The following is a 24,795-nucleotide window of genomic DNA, read 5'->3' on the forward strand; positions in this document are numbered from 1 at the left end:
GAGAGATGAAGCTTACTGACGCTGATTCACTGCGCTGTCTGCATTTTACACTCTCCCCACACATTCTTTGGCTCCTGCACCCGATTAACATATTTATGTGCTTCAAAGTGATGAATATTAATGTCACAAAAAAGGGGTATACTGTCACTGAATAAAGGGAAGTAGATGTGCCTAATTAATATGGTTTCTTCACAGATGACCAACATAACAGAAGTGGGATTACATGTGACATCAAGCTAGATGAATTGTTACAGTGGGTTCTGTTTAAAATTACATTATGCATTAGTAAATTTGTTCAAAAGTGACAGATACGTCACAACCCTGTAACATAGATCCTATGAAATCAATTTCAGCCTAAACATAATTGTTACAAAACCATGAAAATATAAAAATATAAAAATGAATCATTCCAATATCATTACATTTCTAAATATGATATATCAATAAGTAAACAAAGTTAAAAGCATCTTTAGGCACACCATCCAAGTGTTATAACGTTCACATTTTGAGAGGAAGTTTCTCACGTTTCAATATGTTTGCTAAACACCATCAAGTGAAATTGACAAAGAAAAGTGACACTTGTTTGGTGCAGGTGGAGCGTAGATTGTGTCATGGGATGTCAATGCTGTTGCTAACAAGGTGAGAAACAAAACTCGACAAAAATCTAGAGATTTCCACAGTGGACACACAAAGTGGAAGGATTTGAATTAGAAAATACTACACTGAGTAATTTCTGAAGGACTTTCCTTTATGAAGGTATAGTGCACGGCACATCGTTGACACTATGGTATCGCCTACTTAACTGTATATAAGACAACTCTGCGACTTCAAGATAGCTCCTATGTACTACTTCTTAAAACTCGACATCTCATATATATATATATACGCACCGTATCTGACTCCATGGTGCTGGCCTCATTGGACCCAGCTCGTTGCTTAAAACTCCGTCTATACTTTGTTATATCGCAGTGTCCTGGGACACACTGTTAAATGCTACTACTTCAATAGTCTGTATTCCTTCGGAAAATACAACAGAAAAACAGTGTCAAAGAAGGCTCAAGGCTTTGAATCGGAATTTCCACTTACTGGCAGTAACTGCAGGCTGGACACTGTTCACATCTGATGGTGCCTGATAAGCTGTTGTCAGAAAGCACAAACAACATTTTCGTGAACTCGGTGACATGAAAGATTAAAGTTTGTGTTCATACACATGTTGAATAGTTGTGTGTTAGGATATGCCCAGATATTAAACTCCAAAAGGCTCTGTTCTGTTGAAAGTTGACAGATGAAAGTGGGTAGGACAGACTATGCCACAAAACTGCAAAGAGAAGAAACGGCACAGACAGCTAGGGTTCCGCGTGATCGCCCTTCACGTCACATAAGGTATGTGCCCCTGTGGGTGGCACATGACTCTTAATGTGTTGTGTTGACAGAGGAAAGATGGAAGTTGGTAGGATGGTCTATGTCACGAAACGGGAAAGTGAAGAAACGACAGGCAGCTAAGGGTCCGCGTGGGAGCCAACCACTGTTTATGTTACCTAACACGGGAGTAGGCATGTGGTATGTCCCTCCAGATAAACATACAAATACAAATGAAAATAAAACATGGTTACATCTTAAATTACCCTTCCAAAATAATTTCTTACCTAATGCATCATTACTACTGAAACACTTAAATAATTGGCAATACTCGGGAACTTATCTTAGCAGACTAAGTCCTACAAAATGATTATCCTCATCAATCTAGTAACACAGTGACATGAAAACACTAGGTTGATACAAATACCAAATTACTGGTGCTGGCATACTCTAGCTAAAACTCTCTAAACATTTGATAATAGCATAAATGAGACATGGGCAAAATGAACAATAGTAAAATAATACATCAACATATCCAATTAGACATAACCAACTGGACATAAGTAATTGGAAACTCGTCATAGTGATACAGCAGTGGCAAAACCAAAACAAAAGTAGAAGTTCAAAATATGATTTCCTTTACACAAGACTTCATTATCCTCCAGTTCTCCAGTTATATTTTGTAGCAAAATGAATGTAAGTATCCCCTGGTATTCCTTTATGCTCTCGTTTATATTTTCATGCCAACTGATAGTCTTTGGTACTACTTCTTACAAAAAATTGTCGTCAAGTCATGGCAATATTGTGTGTAATGCTGCGGAGTAGTGTAATGTCACGTTAATACTTCCTTTAAGAAGACTGATGAAAAATGATTTTATGTCTTCTATGAACAGACCAATAATTATTAAATATGTGGTATGCTCTTCCCTAAATTGATTTGTATTTGCAAATATTGGTGATTATCAGTCACCCAGTCGATCGTTTAAGGATATAATTGTTGTTCCTTTTATTAATTCTCTCACCTACCTGCTTCCATATATTCATTATTGGCAGCTCGATGAAGCTAGTTGCATCTCAAAGACATTTATATAGCTTACGAGCTGGTGCTTTTGTTTTTAATAAAATTAGAGTTCATTTGCCATATATAAAGTGTGTAGGGAGCAAAGTAAGTTCCTTACTATTGAAAATGTGCATCAAAGTTATTCAAAGGATTCCTTATATAATGGTTAAGAATCTCTGTGTTGATATTCAGTGCAGCTTGAGGTGCTAAGGTGCGACATGCATCGCGCTTTTAAGATTGTAAGTTGCTGACAGCACAGCTGACAATACGGCTGCATCCAGTTTCACTGGTTCGGCGGCAGAACTGGCGTTCACACTGGGTCCGTCTTTCTACACGTGGAGTTTAGTCCCTCGGTACTGTCACAAAACTTCCTTCCCGAGTTATGTTGTTCACGACAGTTATGCATGGAGGATATTTTCAAGGAACTCAGGTAACTCAGTCGTTGAAATTATCGAAATGATCATTACCCATTTATTTGTTTAGATACCCTGTCCTAAGATTTAGGTAACTGGTGGGTTTTAGGATTGTAAATAAACTGTATTTTGCGACGGAATTCCAAACCCAACTCATTGGCTAACGCATTTCCCACACAACGGTCATTTACAGGACAAATATAGCGGCAAGTGCCGGCTTCCTTGACACCCTATAGATCCTTTTATTAACCGTGGTGGTGATACAACAAAGCCAGAGATCGATCTGAAATTCCAATGTTTACTAATCCTGATGGTTTAGACAATGCGTCACAAGAAAAAGTTCTTTCTCACGATTTTGTTCCTTACAGAAAATTCAAATAGACAACACAAATAGATCCCCAACTTTAGATCGGACTAGTAAAACCTGTAGGGGAATATTAAGCTGGTGGATTTATTTCTATAACTATCCCTTTAGGTTTGCTGTTTAAACTGCAACGTACAAATGCACAAAGATGTAGAGTGGCTGAGGCACATGGTCTGCAGGGCGAAGGGTGAGAGTTGAGGAGGGGCGAAGGGCCAGGGGAAAGGTGCAGATGCTGCACGCATCAAAGACAGAAGCAATGGGCTAGGAAAGGGGGAACTGCAATGGCCGCTCTCGGTCGCAGGAGGGAGGGAAGGGAAGGGAAGGGAAGGGAGCCACGTCGCCAGCTGACAGGAAGGGGCGGGACTCGCCGCATGTGAACAGCTGTAGACAGCAGTGGCGGTTTTTACGAGACTACTCCTGTGGCACCAAGAAAACAGCTTGTTGTCCGTTCAACATTGCATCATGAAAACAATAAAACAGCACTTTAGGAAGACTCCTTTTACTTCAGAGTAACGTATTTGTTGTTTAACTCTGACACACCTATTCTTGTTATTATTATTGTGTAATCATTTAACAAAACATACATGTAATATGGCATATTTCGAAGGACACGTAGCAGGCAGCATGTAGTCACTGATCAACTGGCAGTTACAAAGGTGTGTTACTATCAAATTTTTATGGTAAAGCTTTGACAGCTGTTTTCATGCACTATTCCTAAAGCAACAGGTGAAGTGTGAATCCATTTAACATATACAAGAGTAACTGATTCACAATTCAGCATATTCTAATGGCAAGGACAACTTCCCCTTAATTCCACGATTAAAGAATATTTGTGTTTCTACTTCTCAACTGCTACGAAAACGTTGCTGGAGACATTAAATGATTACATAACATCAATCACTTCCATTAACATGTGACAGCACAAATGCTATTACCATTGGTTGCCAATTCTTATGTCTATTTATAACTAACATGCACAACTTAATTAAATGTACAGTAACGACGGTGTTTTCCGTCAATTCTCTTGCTGCATGCAGCACTTTTACAACCGTTTACATACCATTTCAGACCTACTCTCTGGAACGTAAATCATATGAGTTTGACCTTAGAGCATATCTATGTTGCTGTCTAGGCGGTTGTATTACCTTCTTTCTTGCTTTTTTGGGTGGAACTGCTGGTGTAATAGGCCCGGTTTCACTATTACGTGGGAGTGGTTCGGGTCCTTTATACAGTTTCAATCTGTCAAAATTAACGATCACTGTGCGTTCCGCTAACTGAATTTCCACATTTACTGGTGAAGTAAGCCGGATGATACGGTACGGTCCTTCGTAAGTAGGTGTGAACTTTTTGGTTCTTCCTTTTTTACTACTGGATTGCTCAACATAACTAGGTCTCCTACATTGTACTCGCGCATTTTTGCTTTCTGATTACTTCTCTAATTGTTGGGTGGTGGCTCGGGCGTTGTTCCCTCTTTTTTCCAAATAGCTTTTAGACGTCGTGTTAGACCTTTCACATCTTTGGATTTAATTCCAGGGAGCAGTTTGTCAATTTCAAAAGGCAAATTCATAGGGCGGCCATATACTGCTTCATAAGGTGAGTACCCTGTAGCTTCATGGACACAGCAGTTATATGCTGACGTATGCTGACATACTTGCTGGCATACTTGCTGGCATACTTGCTGGCATACTTCTCCCAGTCAGAGTGATGTTTATTAACATAGTAAGACAGCATACGAATAATGGTGCGGTGGACTCACTCCAGGCGACCGTTCGCTTTTGGGTGGAACGGTGTCGTTCTTCACTTTTTAATTCGCAATAACCGACAAACTTCAGTAAATACTGCAGACATGCAATTCATACCTTGGTCTGTGAGTACAGCTTCAGGGCTTCTGTATGGTAACACCAAATGGGTGACAAAAGCACGCGCTACTGTTTCAGCGGAAATATCTGGTATAGGAATGAGAATCAAGAACCTAGAGAAATGATTTATAAGGGACAGAATATACCTATTATTTTGGGGGCTCACAGGGAAAGGATCGACAATATCCACTGCGACTACTGCCCAGGGGTAAGTGGCTTCTGGTTCCTGCTGTAAAGGCACTTTCATTCTAGGTGGCAATAACCTCTTAACACAAGGTAAACAATTTTGAATATACTTTTGCATGTCTTTCCATCTTCCTGCCCAGAAATAACGGGCGGCTATTCTGCAACTTGTGGCGCGTAGGCTGTTATGACATGCTTGCAGGCTATCAGGACATTGTGCGATAATCTTGGAACGTAATTCTTTCGGGGTTACTGCCTGTTTACCCAAGTGGGTCTTTCGATATAAAATTCGATCTTCAACAGAAAATTCAGGCAAAGCCACATATTTCTGACATTTGATGTGTCTTTGCTGTGCTTCCCTTACTTCTTCAGTAGAAACGTCATTAGCTACGACCACTGACTTTTCGTCTTAATGTGTCGGCGTTTTGATTTAACTTGCCCGGTTTGTGTTTTACCTCATACTCAAATTCACTCAATTTCAAAGCCCAATGAGTTAACCTACGACTAGGGTTTCTTAAGCTCCACATCCACTGTAACGCAGTGTGATAGTGGTAACAGTGAATTTTCTCCCATACCAATAACATCGGAAATAATTTACACCAAACATGAGTGCTATAAGTTCCTTCTCAGCTGTGCTGTAATTTGACTGCTTTATTAAGCTGTCGAGACGCTTAACCAATTGTTTGTTCTTCGCCATCTATCCCTTGTGATAGAATGGCTCCAACAGTATAATCTTACAACACGCGATCTAGTGTAGTTTTTCAAAATCCGGGTACACTAGTACAGGAGTTCTAGTTAAAACATGTTTAATTTATTGCATAGCTTTATCACATTCTTTGGTCCAAATAAAACTAACTCCTGTTTTCAATAAATTAGTCAGGGGCTTAGCAAGGGCAGCATAATTATTCACAAAACGTCTGTAGTTTGGAAGGCCTAAAAATGACTAGTTCCTTGACATTTGTCAGTGTTGGAAATTCCTTTACTGCGGTGATCAAACGAGGGTCCTGTTTGACACCTTCTCCACTTATTATATGACCTAAATATTGTGAATGGGTGAAAGCACACTTTTCTAATTTTAAATGAGCTCCTTTTAACCTTTGCAAATCATCACTCAGTCTTTCTGCATGTTCTTTTATCGTTTTAGAAAAAATAATAATGTCATCTAAATACACCAAGCATGTTGTGGGTTTCAACCCACACAGCAGAAAATCTGCAAATCTTTGAAAAGTGGCAGAGGCATTTCTCAAACCAAATGGCATCCTTACAAATTCATACAATCCTGTAGGTACAACAAAGGCAGTTTTATGGCAGTCCTGGGTACAACAGGGATTTGATAGTACCCAGAATACAAATCAAGGGTGGTAAAACCCTTGCAGTTGCCCAATCGGTCCAACGTTTCATCAATGCGTGGTAACGGATAAGTGTCTGGTTGTTACCCAATTTACTGCCCGCATATAGACACATAGGCGATAGGCTTTCTCCCCATTTACTGATTTCTTAGGCACAACAACGACAGGAGACACCCACGCACTCAAGGAGGGTTGTATGATTCCTACAGCTAATTGCTGCTGAATCTTATCTTCAACTACAGACTGCCAATGATATTGTATACGGTAAGGTTTTTGTGCAACTGGTCGAGCTTCTCCAGTCAGAATTTCGTGCTGAACCAAATTCGTAGCCGGTAGAAACTGCCTCTCTTCAAACAACCACGAAAATTCCTCTAACACTGACTGCAACATCCTTTTCTCCTCACTGTTGAAATGAGGTAACTTCTCTCTAACTGACTCCTTAACGTCAATGCAACATATTGCACTTCTCTAACTGAAGATTTCTTTCTCCTCCTTCCTTTCTGACCTTTATCTTGCTGCTTCTCACTTCCCCTTATTTCCTCAAAAAATTCCTGTCCACTGGCAACAATATTACCCTTTGTTATCACACTTTTACACCAAAATTATCTATACTTACTTGTATCGCAAAACCCTTCTGTCTCCTTTCCGGTTGGCAGATACTTCTCTTTATATGTACTGACTGGCAATCTAGAACTTTCTGGGTGAGCGAGTCAACCAGAATGTCTCTTAGGCTGTTCTTGATTTTTGACATCTATCGAAATAATCTTTCCACTTCCGCCTTTTAACCTCACAGGGTTTGTGGTTTTCATCGCCCACATCTCTGGATTTATGGGAGACTGAATGGGGCCTTTCACAGCTCTCACGTCTGACGGGGGTGCGCACTGCCAAGTCGGTGAATTGCTTCGCCGAACTGCACAGTTCACGTTCGATAATCCACTATCCCCTGATAACGGTGCAAGAAGTCGTTCCCTAGTACGATATCAAATTCACCCTTCTTTAGCCTTACTATTTCCATCCTCTGTCTGTATTTACCCTCATCCATTTCCACAATCACTACACACGAACCTTCAGGTACAATTACGTCCTCTCGAAAGCCACAGATATGGTACTGGGGTGGCTGTAACACCCTTTGATCATTTTCCCCCACAAACAATACACTAACTTGAACACCAGTATCAACTAAAATTCTAACTATTTTGTTCCCGAGTACACCAACTAGACTAATGTGTTGCACCTCTTTACATTTTTCAGTCCTAACCAGGTGTATTATTTTTGTCGGGAGGTGCGCGTGGGTGGCAGAACCTGGCAGCAGCAGTGTCGTCCGGACCCTCGGACGGTGGCAAATGTGTTGGCGGCAGACAGCGCTGGCTCGGCCAGTTTGCAGTTTGCGATGGCGGCAGGCCCCTGGCATGTCGGTGACAGCGGCGGCCGACGGTGGCAGACGACAGTGGGCAGCGCGGCGATAGATGACGGCGACCCGGCTGATCTCACAGCACAGGCCCCTCGAACTCAGGCAACGCGCAGTACAGCGGCATCCGGCTCACGTGGCTGACTAGTGTGGGCTGCCTCGCTGCAGCGCGTGCCCTGTGCCTTTTTAGTGGAGCAGCCATGGCCCACGTGGAGCAAAGGTGGCAGCCGGTTGGCGCATTTCATGCGCAAAGTGTACAGCATCTTGCCGGAAAGAATTTTGTCTAGCGAAGAAGTCACTACGGGAACGGATCCACACTTCTGACACCAGTTGCACAAGAAGAGCGTATGGATAGGCGGTGTGCGTTATGGAATGATTAGGATTATTTTTAGAGAAAGGCCATTTATTGGCAAAAGCATGTTGAAAGGGGTTATGTAGGCCTAGGGAGGTGAGGGTGAGCCAGAGCTTAGACTTTGGCGAAACATTGTTCGCAAAGCTACTCAAAGTTGTCCGCTAAAACTAAGTCCACAGTGCCTCAGCACTGGGAGAAGCGGGAGATGTTCACTACGACAGAGCGCGCATCCGACTCGTGGGTGAGCAAGAATGCCAGAGCGTTGCCTGTGAAGTGACGCCTCGGGTGGCGTTACTTCGTAAGCACATGAGAGGGGCGCGTGTCCAATGCGCCCTTCCTCTGTGCTGACTTCCTGTTACTAGACTGTGGGACGAAAGGATTTAGAGGCAACTAACACTGCCAGCTGTGGCTTAGTCGCAATGGATAAATGAAGTTACCGTTTGGAGGCTGATATAAAGTAAAATCTCCTATTGTCTGGCTCATCCTTTACAAGAGATATTATCCTTTGTAGACGCACTTGAAGAGAGAAAAAAGACCGAAATGAAAATGTGCATCAGATTGAGAATCAAAATTAGAGGAGGATTAATATACATTACTCTAGTAATTTCAAAAGACACGAGACAAATTTGTCTACAGTAGACCAAGTGCTATAGGAGTAATGAAAATTATCAGAAAGGACATCCACCTACGAATATAGGCCCAGTAACTACACAAGAATATGTACCTGGCAATAATAGGGCTCAAAATGGAAATGTTACACCAAGGTTTAGTAACTAGCCAGTGTCGAAAACATAGGGCGATCTGGACACAGGGCCAGGACTCGGGTTGTAGAGGAACATTAAGAGGCCTACCTCATAATGAGTATGTTTCCTTTACGCATAAAGTACCAACAAAAGAATGGTTACTACTAAGAAGAACCTAGCATAGCTACAATTAATCCACAACCGATTATAGTTGGAAAAGTAGGAGATTCCAAAGTAGACATTTATTGATTCTGGTGAAGTATCACTTATTTCTAGTGGATTCTTTAATATATTAAGAACTAGCAATAACTTACCTCTATTGCCAGTAACTGGAGTATATATAATCGGTATAACTGGAACTAAAAGTAAGGTTGTTAAATACGAAACCCAAGTAAGCTATAACATCAGTGAGCAAACACTGCTGGTGGTAGAAAATAATAGAGAGGTATTATTTGGCTTAGGTTGGCTGTGAGTTTAACGTTATATTGAATTTTGAAGAGAGCTGCCTTTATTTCGGACTTGGGCAAGATAAATATTGTATTAAGTTTCTGGCAGACAGTTATGTTGACACAGGAACAACTGAACACCAGAGTTTACAATTAACTGTGACAGCTCAATTGTGAGCTGAGATGGAAAACGCAGGTCATGCATCACAATGAGCTGACATAGAAAATAATGTAAATGGATCCCCAATATAAACTAACAATCAGAAAGCATATTTAGCCAAAATTCTATTAGAATACAAGATGGTATTTTTGGATAGTACAGGTAGTATTGGTGACTACATATGTAAGTTTAAGATTGAAGATGATATACCATTTTTCTGTAAACTGTACCAGTGAGTTTAAAAGCAGCAGCTGAAGAAATAAATAAAATGGCGGATAATAAAATAATATAACACAGTACAAGTGTTGTAAGTAATCTCTTGGTAGTTGTGAAAAAGGCTACAGGCAGTGTGCGGCACAAGCTGGATGCGCACATCCTGAATAAACATATAGAAACCGAAAGAGAGAGACCCGCGAACATCGACCAGTTATTATACAAATTCGAGAAAGCACAGTACTTTAGCTTGATGGACCTGACTGCTGGGTACTGGCAGATCCAGTTACATCCAGATTCAAGGAAATATGCAGCATTCTTTTTTGATGGAAAATCATATCATTTTAATGTGTTACCATTTGGATTAACTATCTCTGTATCAGTGTTTATACGCACACTGGAAGAAGCGATAGAGTGTTGCTAAAGGATTTAATTACATATGTAGTTGATATATTGATAACATCGCCCACCTGGAAAGAGCATTGCCAGTTCTTGAAGAAATCACTGAAAAAATTTAAGGAAAGAGGTATTACAGAAAAACTTGTCTAAGTCACACTTTGCAAGGCAAGAACTAAAATTTTTGATTTTTGGGACATATAATAGGTGTATAAGGAATTAAGCACGATCCAGAATGTATAAAGGCTATTAAGGAGTGTCCACCACCTAGAAATATAAGACAATTTAAGAGATTTCTTGGAATGGCAGGGTATTAAAGATGTTATGTACAAAGTAAATAGTTTAACAACGCTCGACTTCTGCATTTATTACAAAAGGGAGTACCATGGTGTTGGGACCGAGAGGCACAGGAAGCATTTGAAAGGCAAAGCAAGCTATCAGAATCACTGATACTTTGTCATCCAGTAATGGGTGAACAATTTAAGATTTCAACTGATGCATCACACTATGGCATAGCCACAGACCTGTTCCAAGGTGAATGGGGGTTGAACAGTATAGCTCAATTTTTTTGCTAGCCGGAGTGTCAAACAAACATGAATTAAATTATATGGCAACAGAAATGGAATTATTTGCCATAGTATGGAGTATACAAAAATTCCAAACAATGATATGGGGATCCGAAATATATGTCTATACATATCACCAAGCTATGTCATTTCTAATGACTAGCCAATTACTACATAGTAGATTGATGCAATGGATATTGTTTCTTCCAGAGTATGACATTAAGATCCATTATGTAAAGGGTTCAGAGAATATTGCACCCGATGCTTTGTCTCAGATACTAGTAGGGAGGAAAGAAAGCGTTCAGGAAGACCTGTCTTAATATTTGTGACTAATTTTCTAACATTAGAATATTCACACAACAAAGTGCAGGAGATAGCTCAGAAAATTAGAGAACATCCAACATGACCCTTATTTTACAGATATCTTTGCTTCCTGCATTAGGAAATCAATACCACCTAATTAACAGGGAAGATGGAAGATTGTGCAATATAATCTGTTCTGGAGAGACAGTAAGACAACTGAACATTGGCGTTTATGTACACCAAGTCTAATGAAAGATGAGTTAGTGTGATACATTCATAAGGGTTATGGACCTTTCGGTATAAAGAAATGCATTGCACATATAAGTAAGTTCTATTACTTTAAAAAGCTGGGACAAAGTGGCATTAGTCATTAAGGCTTGACAGATTTGTCAAAGTAAAAGAGGCTAACTCTGAAGTTAAATATAAGATGTATCCAATTATTTCTGAAGTGTTACGCAATCTAACTGCTCCAGATTTCTTTGAACAAATTCCAAAATGAAAAGGAGTGGCCTACATTTTTGTCCTCAGAGTGTTGGTCAAAGTATGTTAAATTCCATCCAATTAAAAAAGCAAACACACCAACAGCAACACATTGTCTACAACAATACTTTGTCGAAGTAGGCAAACCAAAATGATTTCTTTCTGACTATTGACCTCAGTTTACTAGTAACAAGTTTAAAGAATTCTTAGCACGGGAAGGGATTCATCAAATACTAATAACCAACTACAATCCTCCCAACTCGTGTGAAAGAGTTATGAAGGAAATTGGGAAATTATGCCATGAAAACCATACATCATGGGTGAGAAAAATTAGAGATTTTGAGCTTATTATAAATGAGTTGTCTCATTAATCAACTGGACTAACACCATTGGAAGTAGTAGGTAAATCCTTTAAAGGTGAACCACTTATTACGTGTTTTACATGGCCAGAACAAACTGCTACAAATGGCCAATTGAATTAAACAATAGTTGCTAAGAACTTAAGAAAGCACAACAACAAGTAAGCAAACATAATGAGGCTATAGAACCTCAACGACAATCGGTTCCCAAGTTGGGTTCAGTGTTACTTCCTCATTAGTTTTCCTACACCGAATTCCCTTCAAATCTTCGACTATTCTATAATCTATTTATAATCTCTTAAACTATCCTATCGTATTAGTATTTAAGTGACCGATTATGACTGCACAGTTATGACTAATTTAATGAGTCACAGTAACCAGTGACTTAAGGATGAGGTAAAAAAATAACAAAATAACATTGTAGGAGAAGACATAATATGATGGCACTGTTTAAGAAGAATGATACCTAGATGACAAAGTGAACAGGGTATTTTATGTGTGTATAAGATATAATGTGAAGTGGCTAACTGGTAAAATAATTATTTGGTTGTATAGAATAATTTTCTATTTTTATAATTATTTTATAACTTTTGGTGTGATATATGAATGGGGAGGGTTTGTATTGATTTTGAAAGGGGGTGGGTAGTGTAGGTACCCAAAGGTTAACACGCACGCACGCACGAAAATCCTCACACCCAAGTGTGACTGATTCTTCACCATTTGCCGTTCCATAGGCGCTCTTTCTTCGCGGACTTCAAAGGCGAAGGTGAGAATGTTCGTTCTGCAGGAGACATTTTACAACATACCTACTCTGGCGTCTCACTCAAGTAATGACCAAGTGGAAATCCTGGGGAATGGGGTGGGAAGGGTTTCCTGCCCTTGGGGCTATCTTCTCTCTCTACTTCGATCTTAGCCACCATTTCTACTTTTTCCTTTCTTACTTCTCGTTTGAGTACGAATCTACCTTTCCCTCTGTTCACATGCATACACTTCTATCACTGAAGTCGTCCTCAATTTCCGTGGTTTTCTGTAACCTTTAACTTATTTTACATAAGCTGGTCGAAGAATCAGGCTACATGACTCTATACGCATACACACAGTGAAACACAAAGGCACAAACAGAAAGAGTACAGTTTAAGGTAATGTGGAAACCATCATGTGTTGGACGGGAAAATCATGTGCCTAATGATAGGTATGCACACATGGTTGACAGATCCCCATCAGATAAAATTATGTACAGAAGAGTATTCATGGTTATGTACAGGGATATTTATATAGGTAATAACATAGTATTCATGGTTATGATGACAGTGTAAGAGTCTATGGATTGCGCGCAGCAGTACAGTTCATTAACACGCACTCACCAGCTGACCTGTCGGGAATGCTGACAATATGCTTGGTCAGTATACACGCTCTTCCGGTCGCAGTGTGAGGCAGAGGAGTATGCGACTGGCCGCCGTCTGCAGCGTGCACTATAAACTAGTGCAGCCTTGGGTGTGAATGTGTCTCTTGCCTTCACTCACCATGGAGCCTTTTGATACAACTGCAATTAGCCTGTGTTATGATGTCAGACAAAGTGATGATACGTGCGCATAGCATGCGTGTTTTATAATCTGTCTTTGTTAATAAAACTGTTTAAACTTACTTCTCGTGTTTGTATATTGCTATACCTCAAGGACCCACCACTTACAAATCCTGACAAAATATTCGCATAATCATCATCCGGGGCAACAACACAAACTACTGCTTTTATAACAGTTTAACATCATAGTAGATTTATATTGGAGAAAGAGAACATGTTACAGCATATATTTACGTGAGCAGAACTGGTGTCAGTCTAACAACTATTCTGACAAATTGTAGGATAACGAATATATGGTTGGATTTGATGTTAGTCTAACGACTATGTGACGGTGGGACAAGCGGAGTATAAGTAAGAATATAGATATATTAAATAATATTTCCAAGTATGGTGTCTACTGGAAACTTAGGACTGGAAGAGAAATGGAGGACTCAAAAAGGGTTAAAGGAAGTAGTGCGAAGCAAGTGAGGGGTAAAGTAAGATATTAATTTATCCAGGTAGTTTTGAATCAGTGTACATAAAGATGTATACTAGGGCAATGGACTTTGATGCCTACTCAGGAAGGATAAGGAGAGAGCACCCAGAATTAATTGGGTGAAAAAGGGCAGGTAGGCAGACCCAAGGAAGGCTGACCTATACTATGTGGGGAGGGGCACCAAGAAGGGGACTGACTTGTACCATAGTGTATTAGGACTGTTTAAAGGGGCATACCTACCGAAACGGAAAGAGGAGGTGCTTTCATAGTATCAACCTGTATGTGAGGTATAGGTACGGTGCCTAAAGGAAAAGGGCAGTATTGGAACAAAGGTCACATTTTGGAGAGATTATTCTACTCAGTTTGAATTCTTGTTTCCACTCACATTGTTATATTTGTGTGAAGCTACATGTGTTGAAAAGAACAGCTTTATTGACTCAGAGTTCCTCCAGATCATAATAGTGAAAAAATCCATACTTAGATAAAGTAGTACGTGAAGTAAGATCAAATAACAGCATACACTTGGCTAATGCACACTCTGAATTTACTATTGGAAAAGTAACAGAAAGATCCTTGTCCTTTCAAAGTTTAAATTCATCAAAAGATCAATGATGGTAATGCTATTAAAAAGGGAAAAGAGAGTTATGTACTAAGTACACAATTAATAAAAGGAAAACTGTTGGAAGCATAAAGTAATGTTATATAAATACAATATTAATGTACGTAATGAACATGTATAAAATACCGTGTGTTCAATTTGAGAGACACTTAATTCCACTGTCTCTGACATGCATTATTTTAGAGATACGTGTGATAAATTAGAACTATGCCTACTGCCCCACAATTATGTGTGTGCAGGACAGAAGTGTATCAAATGGATGATCGGCACAAGCAGGTAGTTGCTGAGCCCGCCTAAGAAGTTACACAGCCCTCTCAAGGAATAAACGCATTGTATTCTGTGCAACGTGAAACATTATTGTGCGAACATTTAATTGTTGTTGAAAGTAAAGAATGGACTTTTTTCATTCATTCTCTCACATACTGTCATAATGTATGGAAAGTTGTCTTGTTAGACAGAGATTTCTAGACTGTATTTATAAAAAGATGATTGTAAGAGGTTCTGTCGGACCAGAAGGTGTCGAGCTTACTGGAAATGTTTTAATGTATGAAAACTTATGTTATGAAAATACAGTGAGATTGAATTCCAACTATTCTCGGGTGTACCAAGTTATTTAAATGTACCGAAAATTCCTTCAGAGTAGCATTTATTCTTCGGAGAATAAGTTGGGCAGAATATGCCTATGACATCACTGGCTAGCTCACTGCTCCTCCTGTCAATGTTATTCACAGTCAGGTTTCATTTTGGAAAAAGGGCTACAAATGGTTTGTAATGCCATACTGTGCAAATACATCTATAAAACCTCCTGGAAAGTTGTTTTTGAGTGTCCCACAAATTAAAAATGCATAAAATATGGTTGCACTGTAGTGGTAAATTGCCACTATATTGATGTACAAGTTCACAAACTTTATTAAAAATGTGTTGCACAGTGAAGTCAACATTTACCTCAGAGGTATGCTCTTCCACTGTTACAGGGAAGGATAGTGTCATTCAACAAAACTAAAGTATTCATGAAAATTGCTGTTTCACCCAACTAAATATAAATTCTTCAGTAGCTCAGTTGTTAAAACAGTAGTCCATCGAATTTTAGAAGATGTATATAATAGATCACTGGTTCAAATCCAATGCAGAATAATATTTTAACTTCTTTATAAAATGTGACAGCCCTCTCACATGAAAACCAAATCATAATTAGGAAGCTTCACCACACCGATCAGAAATAGAATATTGTTTTTCCCTTGCAGTTTACATGCACTTACATTTGCAATTGCTGTTCACACATGGCATGTTCAGAAGGATATTTTATGGTTACTGTGACAACTCATTTTTTACTTTATTAGAAACATTTTTTTAATCTTTGTACTGTACAGCTAAGATCCTCATTGTTTAAACTTTTGAAGTTTCGCCATCTTACATAATGCTGAAGTAAATGTTTCAGACACTGATGTTAGTTTACACTTTAAAACTTTGCAGCCCTTACGTTTGTGTTACCTGCAAGTTATATGTGCTTTACACCTCATTGTATAGAAAACATCGTCTTACACCTCATACTGTGGGCTTGTGGCAATAGGTTCACTACTAGCAATGCTTTTCAAAACAGTAAATGCATTTATCCTCTGTTGGCCATTTCTCAGACTAAGATTGATGTGAAGCTATAAATAATGCACCCCACAATCAAAACAACTACTACAATCAGTTCTTGCTAATGCTATTTCCATATTTCATGTAAAACTTAAAAATGCTCTTACCAGAAATCAAACATGTAATCTCATTATCTGCTATCAAATGCACTCTGCGTTGTGCCACCAAGCACTTGTTGCCAGTAGTACTTCTGCCAAGTCTGTTCTATACAGGAAATCAGCATGAAGATTTATACCAAGATTTATTTTATTGTGCTTGTGTCAAAGGTCATGACTTATCGTCAACAATCTAGTTATAATATACAGATTCAATTGCAAAAGTTCTACATTTCCTCACTTTTGAGCAAGTTTTTACGATGTTGCACTGAGCAGGGGAAAGAATGTCCATTGTTGCACATATCCGCCCTACATGGGTGTAGCATGAACACATTAACTTTTGAGAGGTTTCCGCTATCAGCATTCACAATATTCTTTTCTATTGATACTTAAAGCTGTAATTGCTTTTTTACATCATTACACTGCTAAACTGCTTACCGAGAAAGTACGTAAAATATTTGTAACTCTGACTAACACTCCTGTAACACACGTATAGCTCCATCTCACTCTTAGTATGTGACATCTCCATTTACAGAGCGTTTTCAATCACATGACCAAATCTTGATATTTAATGATTTTTAGGCTTTTATTACATAAAATTAATGTGTGTGAGAATATGGATTGTGAATGCTATTTAAATGTTATAACCTATTAAAATAACAACATCCAAACCATATTTTTGACACAGGAAAATAGCCTATTCTTGCTTCAGAAAAACCGATAACACCATACAAAGGTATCAAATTATGGATAGTGAAGGGCTTAGATAACATGTTTCTGCATGTATAATTAAGAAACTGGATACTCACTTCTGTTTTCCAGTTATTTGCTTCTTGAGTAGAGAACTTGGCAAAGGCTGATGCATTTAACTGCAACTGTAGCTGAGCAATTTCTCTTGTTTATGATCTCCACATTTTTCCTTTGATATGGTCTGCCTTAAGCAGAGAACAAAGTAAATTTACTTTTTAAAAATTTTCCTGTAAGAGATAATGCACAAATCCAAATAGATATCACTTAACACACCTTGATGTTTCCTAACCAGGTAATGCACCACAGTAGTCTTCTTTGTAACAGTAGGGCCTACCACATCTGTGCATGCACTGCGTGTAGATTACATTTCCCACAAGAGGAAGAGATACAAGAGCGAGCACAATATTGCCTTTTAGTAACTGGGAGAAGGCAACTGTCTTCTGAAAAAGAATACAATGTCTTAAATTTTTAAACAACATTGCTCTAAAGTGATATCTTAAAAATCAGTGCGGCTAGTAACATATCTTAGTTACACAGAAGACAATCAGCAACTGCAATCTCGTTTCATGAACAGTACTTTGTCTTGTTCACTGCTTACACACAACATAAGACATCCAAAAAAGCTGCCTGAACATTGCTTTTGAAAGCATCTGAGAAAGATGACCACAGTACCTGTCAACAGTAAAGTAATTTTTTACCCATGAAATACAAAAAGGATAAATAATTCTTATCTAGTGATAATATTATGAAAAGAATAGTTACTCTCCACATAGGAGATTCTGAGTCACTGATAGGCACAACAAAAAGACTGTCAGAAAATGAGCTTTCAGACAAAATGGCCTTTGTCAGGGGAAGCGCACGCACGCACGCACGCACGCACGCACACTCTCTCTCTCTCTCTCTCTCTCTCTCTCTCTCTCTCTCTCTCTCTGCAGTCTCTGGCTGCTGAGGCCAGTTTGTTTGTGTGTGTGTGTGTGTGTGTGTGTTATTAGGCCAAAAGCTTGTTTTCTGACAGTCTTTGTGGTGTATCTGCAACTCAGCACCTCCACTATATGGTGAGTAGCAAACCATTCTTTTCATAATATTGTTACACTCCATCCTGGATTTTCCATTGTTGAATATTTAGTGGTAAATTACCCATGTAACATGATTAAGTGAAAAAGGCATAGCTCTTCTAATGCTCACAAGATTTCTTTTAAAACAAATTATGTCATTGTTACACATGCAGAACAATCCAAATTTATAACGAAATAACACAAAATGATAATTGGTAAATAACTGAAGTTCATGTCTGAACAAAACAGAGCATCACACTACAGCAAAGATACAACTAGTCACACTGCACTCCTGGTGGCCAATACACAAATTTTTTTGACATCTTCACTGAACAAATCAGCTGGTGACTTCTTACTCGTGTGGATGTCTACTACTACATGTTTGACTGCAAAAGGGATTAGCTCTTCTACACTACCAACAACCTAATGAAATTGAGACTGCAGTTTGGATACAATATGTATGACCAGCAAGGTGTTGAGAAAAATGTCCTTTTCAACACAGTAGTCTGTATGTATACTAATTAACAGGGGTATACAGCAGAGATTCATTTTATTTATGCAGACTGCATGTAACATCTATAAGAGCAGTAATGTTCTATTGTATTAACTCTGCTATATCATTTTAAAATGACCCATGGTGAATAAAATGCTTGATTGTTGATAAAACTGAAGTGCTCAATCTACGTTGTTCAACACATTTTCCCTCCATACAGTTTCTAATTTTTTGACAGTGAATGTAAAATTTATGTGATTTCTCCAACTGTGTTTATCCAATATTAGGTGCAATATGTCAGTCTGTCTTCTCAAAGTTTAAAACAATGCCTCCCATAATACAGATTTCATTTTGTACATTCCAGTTCACACAATACTTTTACCAGTAACTAAGGGCTTAGCAAATTATTGTGGTACTACCACAAACAAAGATTCCCTTGCAACACTCAGTCTAAATTATTTACTGTATCCACAATTCACATCATGATTCGATAGTCTTAAGAAGCTTTTACAGAAGCATTTAATTGCAGATGTAACATGTACTGAAATTTTACTATGAAAAAATCAAACTCTGCCTGTGACAACTTCTACCATGCACCCACCATTCTGTATACAGTGATCTGATAAAATGACAAATTACCTGCAGACAAAGCAGATTAATGTCTCCATTTCTGCACTTTATATGTCAATGCAAATGAGAAGTAGACTCATATGAGAAAACCACATAGGGAACCTTTGCCATATCACATTCTGTGATTAATAATTACAGGCTTCCAAAACTGCATATGTAACAGATTTAGGGAAATACAGAAGCATCCAATTCAACCCATATGCTTTGACCCATGATGTCGCAAATATGGCAGACATGACCATCCACGAGGACTCCAATATGGCACCTATGACATTAAATAAACATGACAACAAACATGAAAATACAACGAAACACACACACACACACACACACACACACACACACACACACACACACACACACACACACACACACACAACTTCCACAAAAACCGTATCAAACTAACGGCCCAAGTGTGGGAAATTCAGGTTTTTTTGGGTGGGGGCAATGTAAATATAAACAAATTTAGGCACACATCACCATACCAAACCACACAAAATGACGATAAAAACCAACAACACAAAACTCTCCAAATTCCACTAAACACAATACCCTCTGGAACCTGACACTTCCCTTGACCTATATAGCTCAATAGCAACTCCCAATACCAGAACACCCATAGCCACAACCACACATTGGAATCCAACAGTTCCCTTCACCCACATAGGTCAACAGCAACTCCCAATGCCAAAACACCCACAGATATGACCATAAACTGGAATCAAAAACTTCCCTTCAACTACATACCTACAAATCAACTAAACTCATGATACCAAATCACCAATACAACAAACCACACAACTCTGAACCACCCCACCAAACAACAAATAAGTACACTTAAAAAAGGAAGATAAAAAACTTACCACAACTAAGTTCCACACAACAAAAGAAAGACCCAACCCACACCTACACCCCACCCCCAAACCCAACCCCAACCTCCCCCTCACCCCAAAATAAAATACCAATAAACAAAAAATAAATCTATCACACACTACAACTCAACAAAACCTGCAACAAAATAGATCCTCCACAACTAAATCACAAACCAACACACTCTGCCCCCCCTCACAAACACTACCAATAACAACCCTCCCCCCCCCTCCCCGAGCAAGCCACAGCCACTCACCCACACAAACCAACCACTTTTGACCTGTACATCTTACCAATAGTCCTTTTTTTAAAATAAAGGAAACAATAACCCTCGGGGATGCTCTTCTGCCAACAGTACTCATCTAAATGTCACTGAAGGTTAGAAAAGTACCTCTTCCTCCTCCCAAGAACTGACTGAATGGCCCCCCACATCCCATTCGTGGTATTCATACAAACCCCCCATCTCATAATTTTTAAACTCTGAACTATGGTGGACTAAATGATTTTACCCCTTCTCACTCAGCCCCCTTTAAGAAGAAAAAGCATCAGAAACTACAGTAGAACCCGGTTCTGTAAACTACTCAATTAACCCAACTAATTCCCTCTTGGACTGCCCCTCCACAACCCTAAAAACACATCCCAAACACCCATCCCCCAATACAGCAGCCCCTCCCCCCCCCCCCCCCCCCCCCCACAACCAGAGACCAACTACAAACTTACCCCTCCCATACTTCCTTTTCTGAAACTGCAACTCTATCACCACCACAACTCCAGGCCCACCCAACTTACCCTGTACTCAATAAACTTAGAACATACTGCACGACAAAATAAAAACCAGTCAAGCTCAATCCTCTCACACCAGTCTCATGCGTGCAAAAACAGAGGATTTATAAAAGAAGTAGTATGTCAACAACACAATCTAGTGCATGCCCAACCTAGACTTCTCGAACCAGGAACCGTGACATATGGAGCGCCATAGGTTATCCCACAGCATCGCCATATATAACTGTCCCTGGTCCAAGACGCCCAAACTTTTGCCAATTTCATGTCATGACCACAAACCGCACACTTCACAATCTCCACCAACAAGCCAAACAGCTGCAGAAATTTAATCAACTCCAACAGACTAACCCCCAACTCAGCATGCAAACGCACACTTAATTTTATCCATCATACACATACCTAAAAAGAGCAGAAACAAATTAATTTACTCAAATTAACATATGACCTACAGTGAAAAGCACTACAATAACTTTCACACAACAAACACTAAATTGTTAACTCACTGAAAACAATTTATCTCCACACACAGCTAAAACGAGAACCACCCAGAACAAGCAATAACACCAAAAAACCCAATAAACCACACAATTCGGAACCCCTAAACACACCACAAGAGAGCACCACGAACAGCAACACGACACCTACAAACACGCCACACTCACAAACCAAACTCCGCGCAATCATGAAGTTACACAACAGCCTTACATCACTGGTCAAAGCCAAGAGTTGGGATGGGACACTTCGGACTTACAACAATAGTAGTACAACAACAACAACAACACAACCTCGCACATGCCCAACCTAGACTCCTTGAACCAGGACAACCAAGGTCATTGGAGACCATGTTTGCTCTGATTTTGTTAGGGAAAGAAGTGACTGGTCTTCTGACAGAATCATCTTGGCATCTGACTGGAGGAGAAATCGGGGATACCACAGGAAATGCAAATTTGAATGGCTGGACTGGAAACTGCAACTGCACCTCCCAATTTCAGTACACTAGGCACTACACCACCTCACTGTTGGAACAGGAAGGGACAAGATATCAAATGTAGATGGCTTGAGGAGGGTGTTGATATCACAGAAAGATTGGTAAGCTGTGGGAAAATAGCTACTGGAAAAATATTACTGGATGAAAATAGCAATACCATTAATAACGACTACAACTATGTGAATTTATATTTGTAAATAAAACAGAAAGAAACTTCCACATGGGAAAAATATATTAAAAACAAAGATTCCAAGACTTACCAAGCGGGAAAGCGCCGGCAGACAGGCACATGAACAAAACACACAAACACACACACAGAATTACGAGCTTTCGCAACTGGCAGTTGCTTCGTCAGGAAGGAAGGAAGGAAGGAGGGAAGGAGAGGGAAAAATGAAAGGATGTGGGTTTTAAGGGAGAGGGTAAGGAGTCATTCCAATCCCGGGAGCGGAAAGGCCTTTAAATATGTCTGCTTGTGTCTGTGTATGTGCGGATGGATGTGTGTGTGTGTGTGTGTGTGTGTGTGTGTGTGTGTGTGTGTGTGTGTGTGTACACCTGTCCTTTTTTTTCCCCTAAGGGAAGTCTTTCCGCTCCCGGGATTGGAATGACTCCTTACCCTCTCCCTTAAAACCCACATCCTTTCATTTTTCCCTCTCCTTCCTTCCTTCCTGACGAAGCAACTGCCAGTTGCGAAAGCTCGTAATTCTGTGTGTGTGTTTGTGTGTTTTGTTCATGTGCCTGTCTGCCGGCGCTTTCCCGCTTGGTAAGTCTTGGAATCTTTGTTTTTAATGAATTTATATTTGGATATACATATAGGTAGAACAACTGAATAACATTTGGGAACTGCAAGAAATAATGGCAAACAACTACATGGTGAGCCATTAACTACCTAGAACGAAGAGCTGTCATCAGATTGCCACCAAACTCTAGACCCGAGATTCTTGATACTTCACAAGAGTATCAAGAAACTTTCAAGCCGGAAGACCAATTGTGCATCACATTATGGTAAAAGCAGACAAATGCAGACAGTCATTCCAGGACCCTCATTACCCTTAAGTAATAACTAATGAAGTGAAGGCAAGATAAAGAACCTGTATTGGAAGCAAGATTTGCAGGATACGTTTTCGCGCGCGCGCGTGTGTGTGTGTGTGTGTGTGTGTGTGTGTGTGTGTGTGTGTGTGTGTGTGTGTGTGTGTGTGTGTGTGTGTGTGTGTGTCGGGGGGGGGGGGGGGGGGGGCAGTTATTTCCAACAGACTACAGACACTAAGGACAGCTGGAACCTGCGTAAGCCAGAGAATCCAGTGTTATGTGGAAGAAACGCATATTGTGAACCAATTACTTAAAATCAAACTTGCGTTTACCACTGGTTTGTTGTATTTACAAAAAATGAAATATATACTATTTCTTGTGTATCTGTTCACTGATTCGTGTGACTGATTTGTATTTATGCTGATCTTCTTGTCCCCTATTAGCTGTCATATAATCATACACAGGTTATCTGTGTGAGCATTATTAACTGCAAGTAGAGTTCTTCCACTGACATCATAGTTACAGTGCACAGTATGATTTATTTGTACTTGCATATTCTTGTAGCTAAATCATCTTTGGCAGATAGATGGGGTACTTCAGGTCCCATTTGTACAAGCAAAGAATCCATCTTTTATTCCTTCCTTCTGTCCATTTTCGTTTTTGTCCTGACATGCAACCTGAGTTAGAGACTTGCAAGATTTAATAGAAGACCATCAGCTTCTGTGTTTGATGACAATCTTCCACACACTGTAGAAGTATATTGATTATTCCATTTAACGCTTCTCCATTTCTACCATTGTTATGCCAGATTTGTAACTTGTCTAGCTAACTTCCTTGCAAGTTGTTCCTGCCATAAGTAAGTTGGGCTAAGATTGTTGCTGCCTTGGTTTGTTGGCTCCTGATATCTGCTATCCTCTGAAGTTTGTAATATAAGGGTGGCAAGTGCAAAGTAACTGCTGCAGTCAAGCCAAATCAACACAACTCATCACGACAAAATAAAGGGCTCTTCCAGTAGTTTTCACTATTTTATGAAATGTTCAAATGTGGGTGAATTCCTAAGGACCCAAATTGCTGAGGTCATTGGTGCCTAGACTTACACACTACTTAAACTCCCTTATGCCAACACACACACACACACACACACACACACACACACACACACACACACACACACACACACGAGAACACAACTCTGGCAGGAGGTGCCGCATAATCCGTGACAGGGTGCCACAAACCGATAAACCAAATCAGCACAGTAATGCTTGCAATGGTATTTCCAACTTTGCAAAATTAACCTTATATTAACAGTTTACTACAGGAAACAATCCATCACCCATTTCTCTCATTGAGCTTTTGGTAAGTTCAGTTTGCACTTAAGGATACTTTTTCATTACACAATTCGCAAATTCATGTGTCTTATGCAAGAAATGATTGTTCTCTCTTACAAGACTTGCTTGCTGAATTCTTCAGTACAATACTTCTTAAGGAGGCTAAGGAGGAAGTGATTTGCTGTAACTTTAATAACATCAGTGACTTATCTGTGTGCCTGAATAAAAACCCTTTAAATAGTGATAAGCATTTTTTATTACAATAATCAAATGCACTGAGATTTTTAAGAAATAATTCCTGAGTTTTAAACTTTTCTTTGCCAACTAAGAACTTTTTCCTTATGATGCAAGATTGTCTTCCCACAGGGCCAGAATTTGCTCAATATCTGCTATCACAACCAAATTTTCCTTCTTGCTGAGTCATCATTGCTATGTTTGCAGACAAAG

General features: G+C 39.5%; 1 long non-coding RNA gene across 2 annotated transcripts in view; it reads right to left on the reverse strand.

Moving 5' to 3' along the window:
- LOC126284465 (uncharacterized) overlaps window positions 1–24,795 on the reverse strand; it is a 78,428-nt gene that overhangs the window by 51,945 nt on the left and 1,688 nt on the right. For both annotated transcript variants that reach the window (XR_007551484.1, XR_007551483.1), the window contains exons 2-3: window positions 17,449–17,615; window positions 17,235–17,356 (exon numbers count right to left, since the gene is read on the reverse strand). This is a non-coding gene — a long non-coding RNA (uncharacterized LOC126284465). The remainder of the gene's footprint in view (window positions 1–17,234; window positions 17,357–17,448; window positions 17,616–24,795) is intronic.

This window comes from Schistocerca gregaria, chromosome 8 (genome assembly GCF_023897955.1).
Source record: "Schistocerca gregaria isolate iqSchGreg1 chromosome 8, iqSchGreg1.2, whole genome shotgun sequence".
Classification (NCBI taxonomy): Eukaryota; Metazoa; Arthropoda; class Insecta; order Orthoptera; family Acrididae; genus Schistocerca; species Schistocerca gregaria.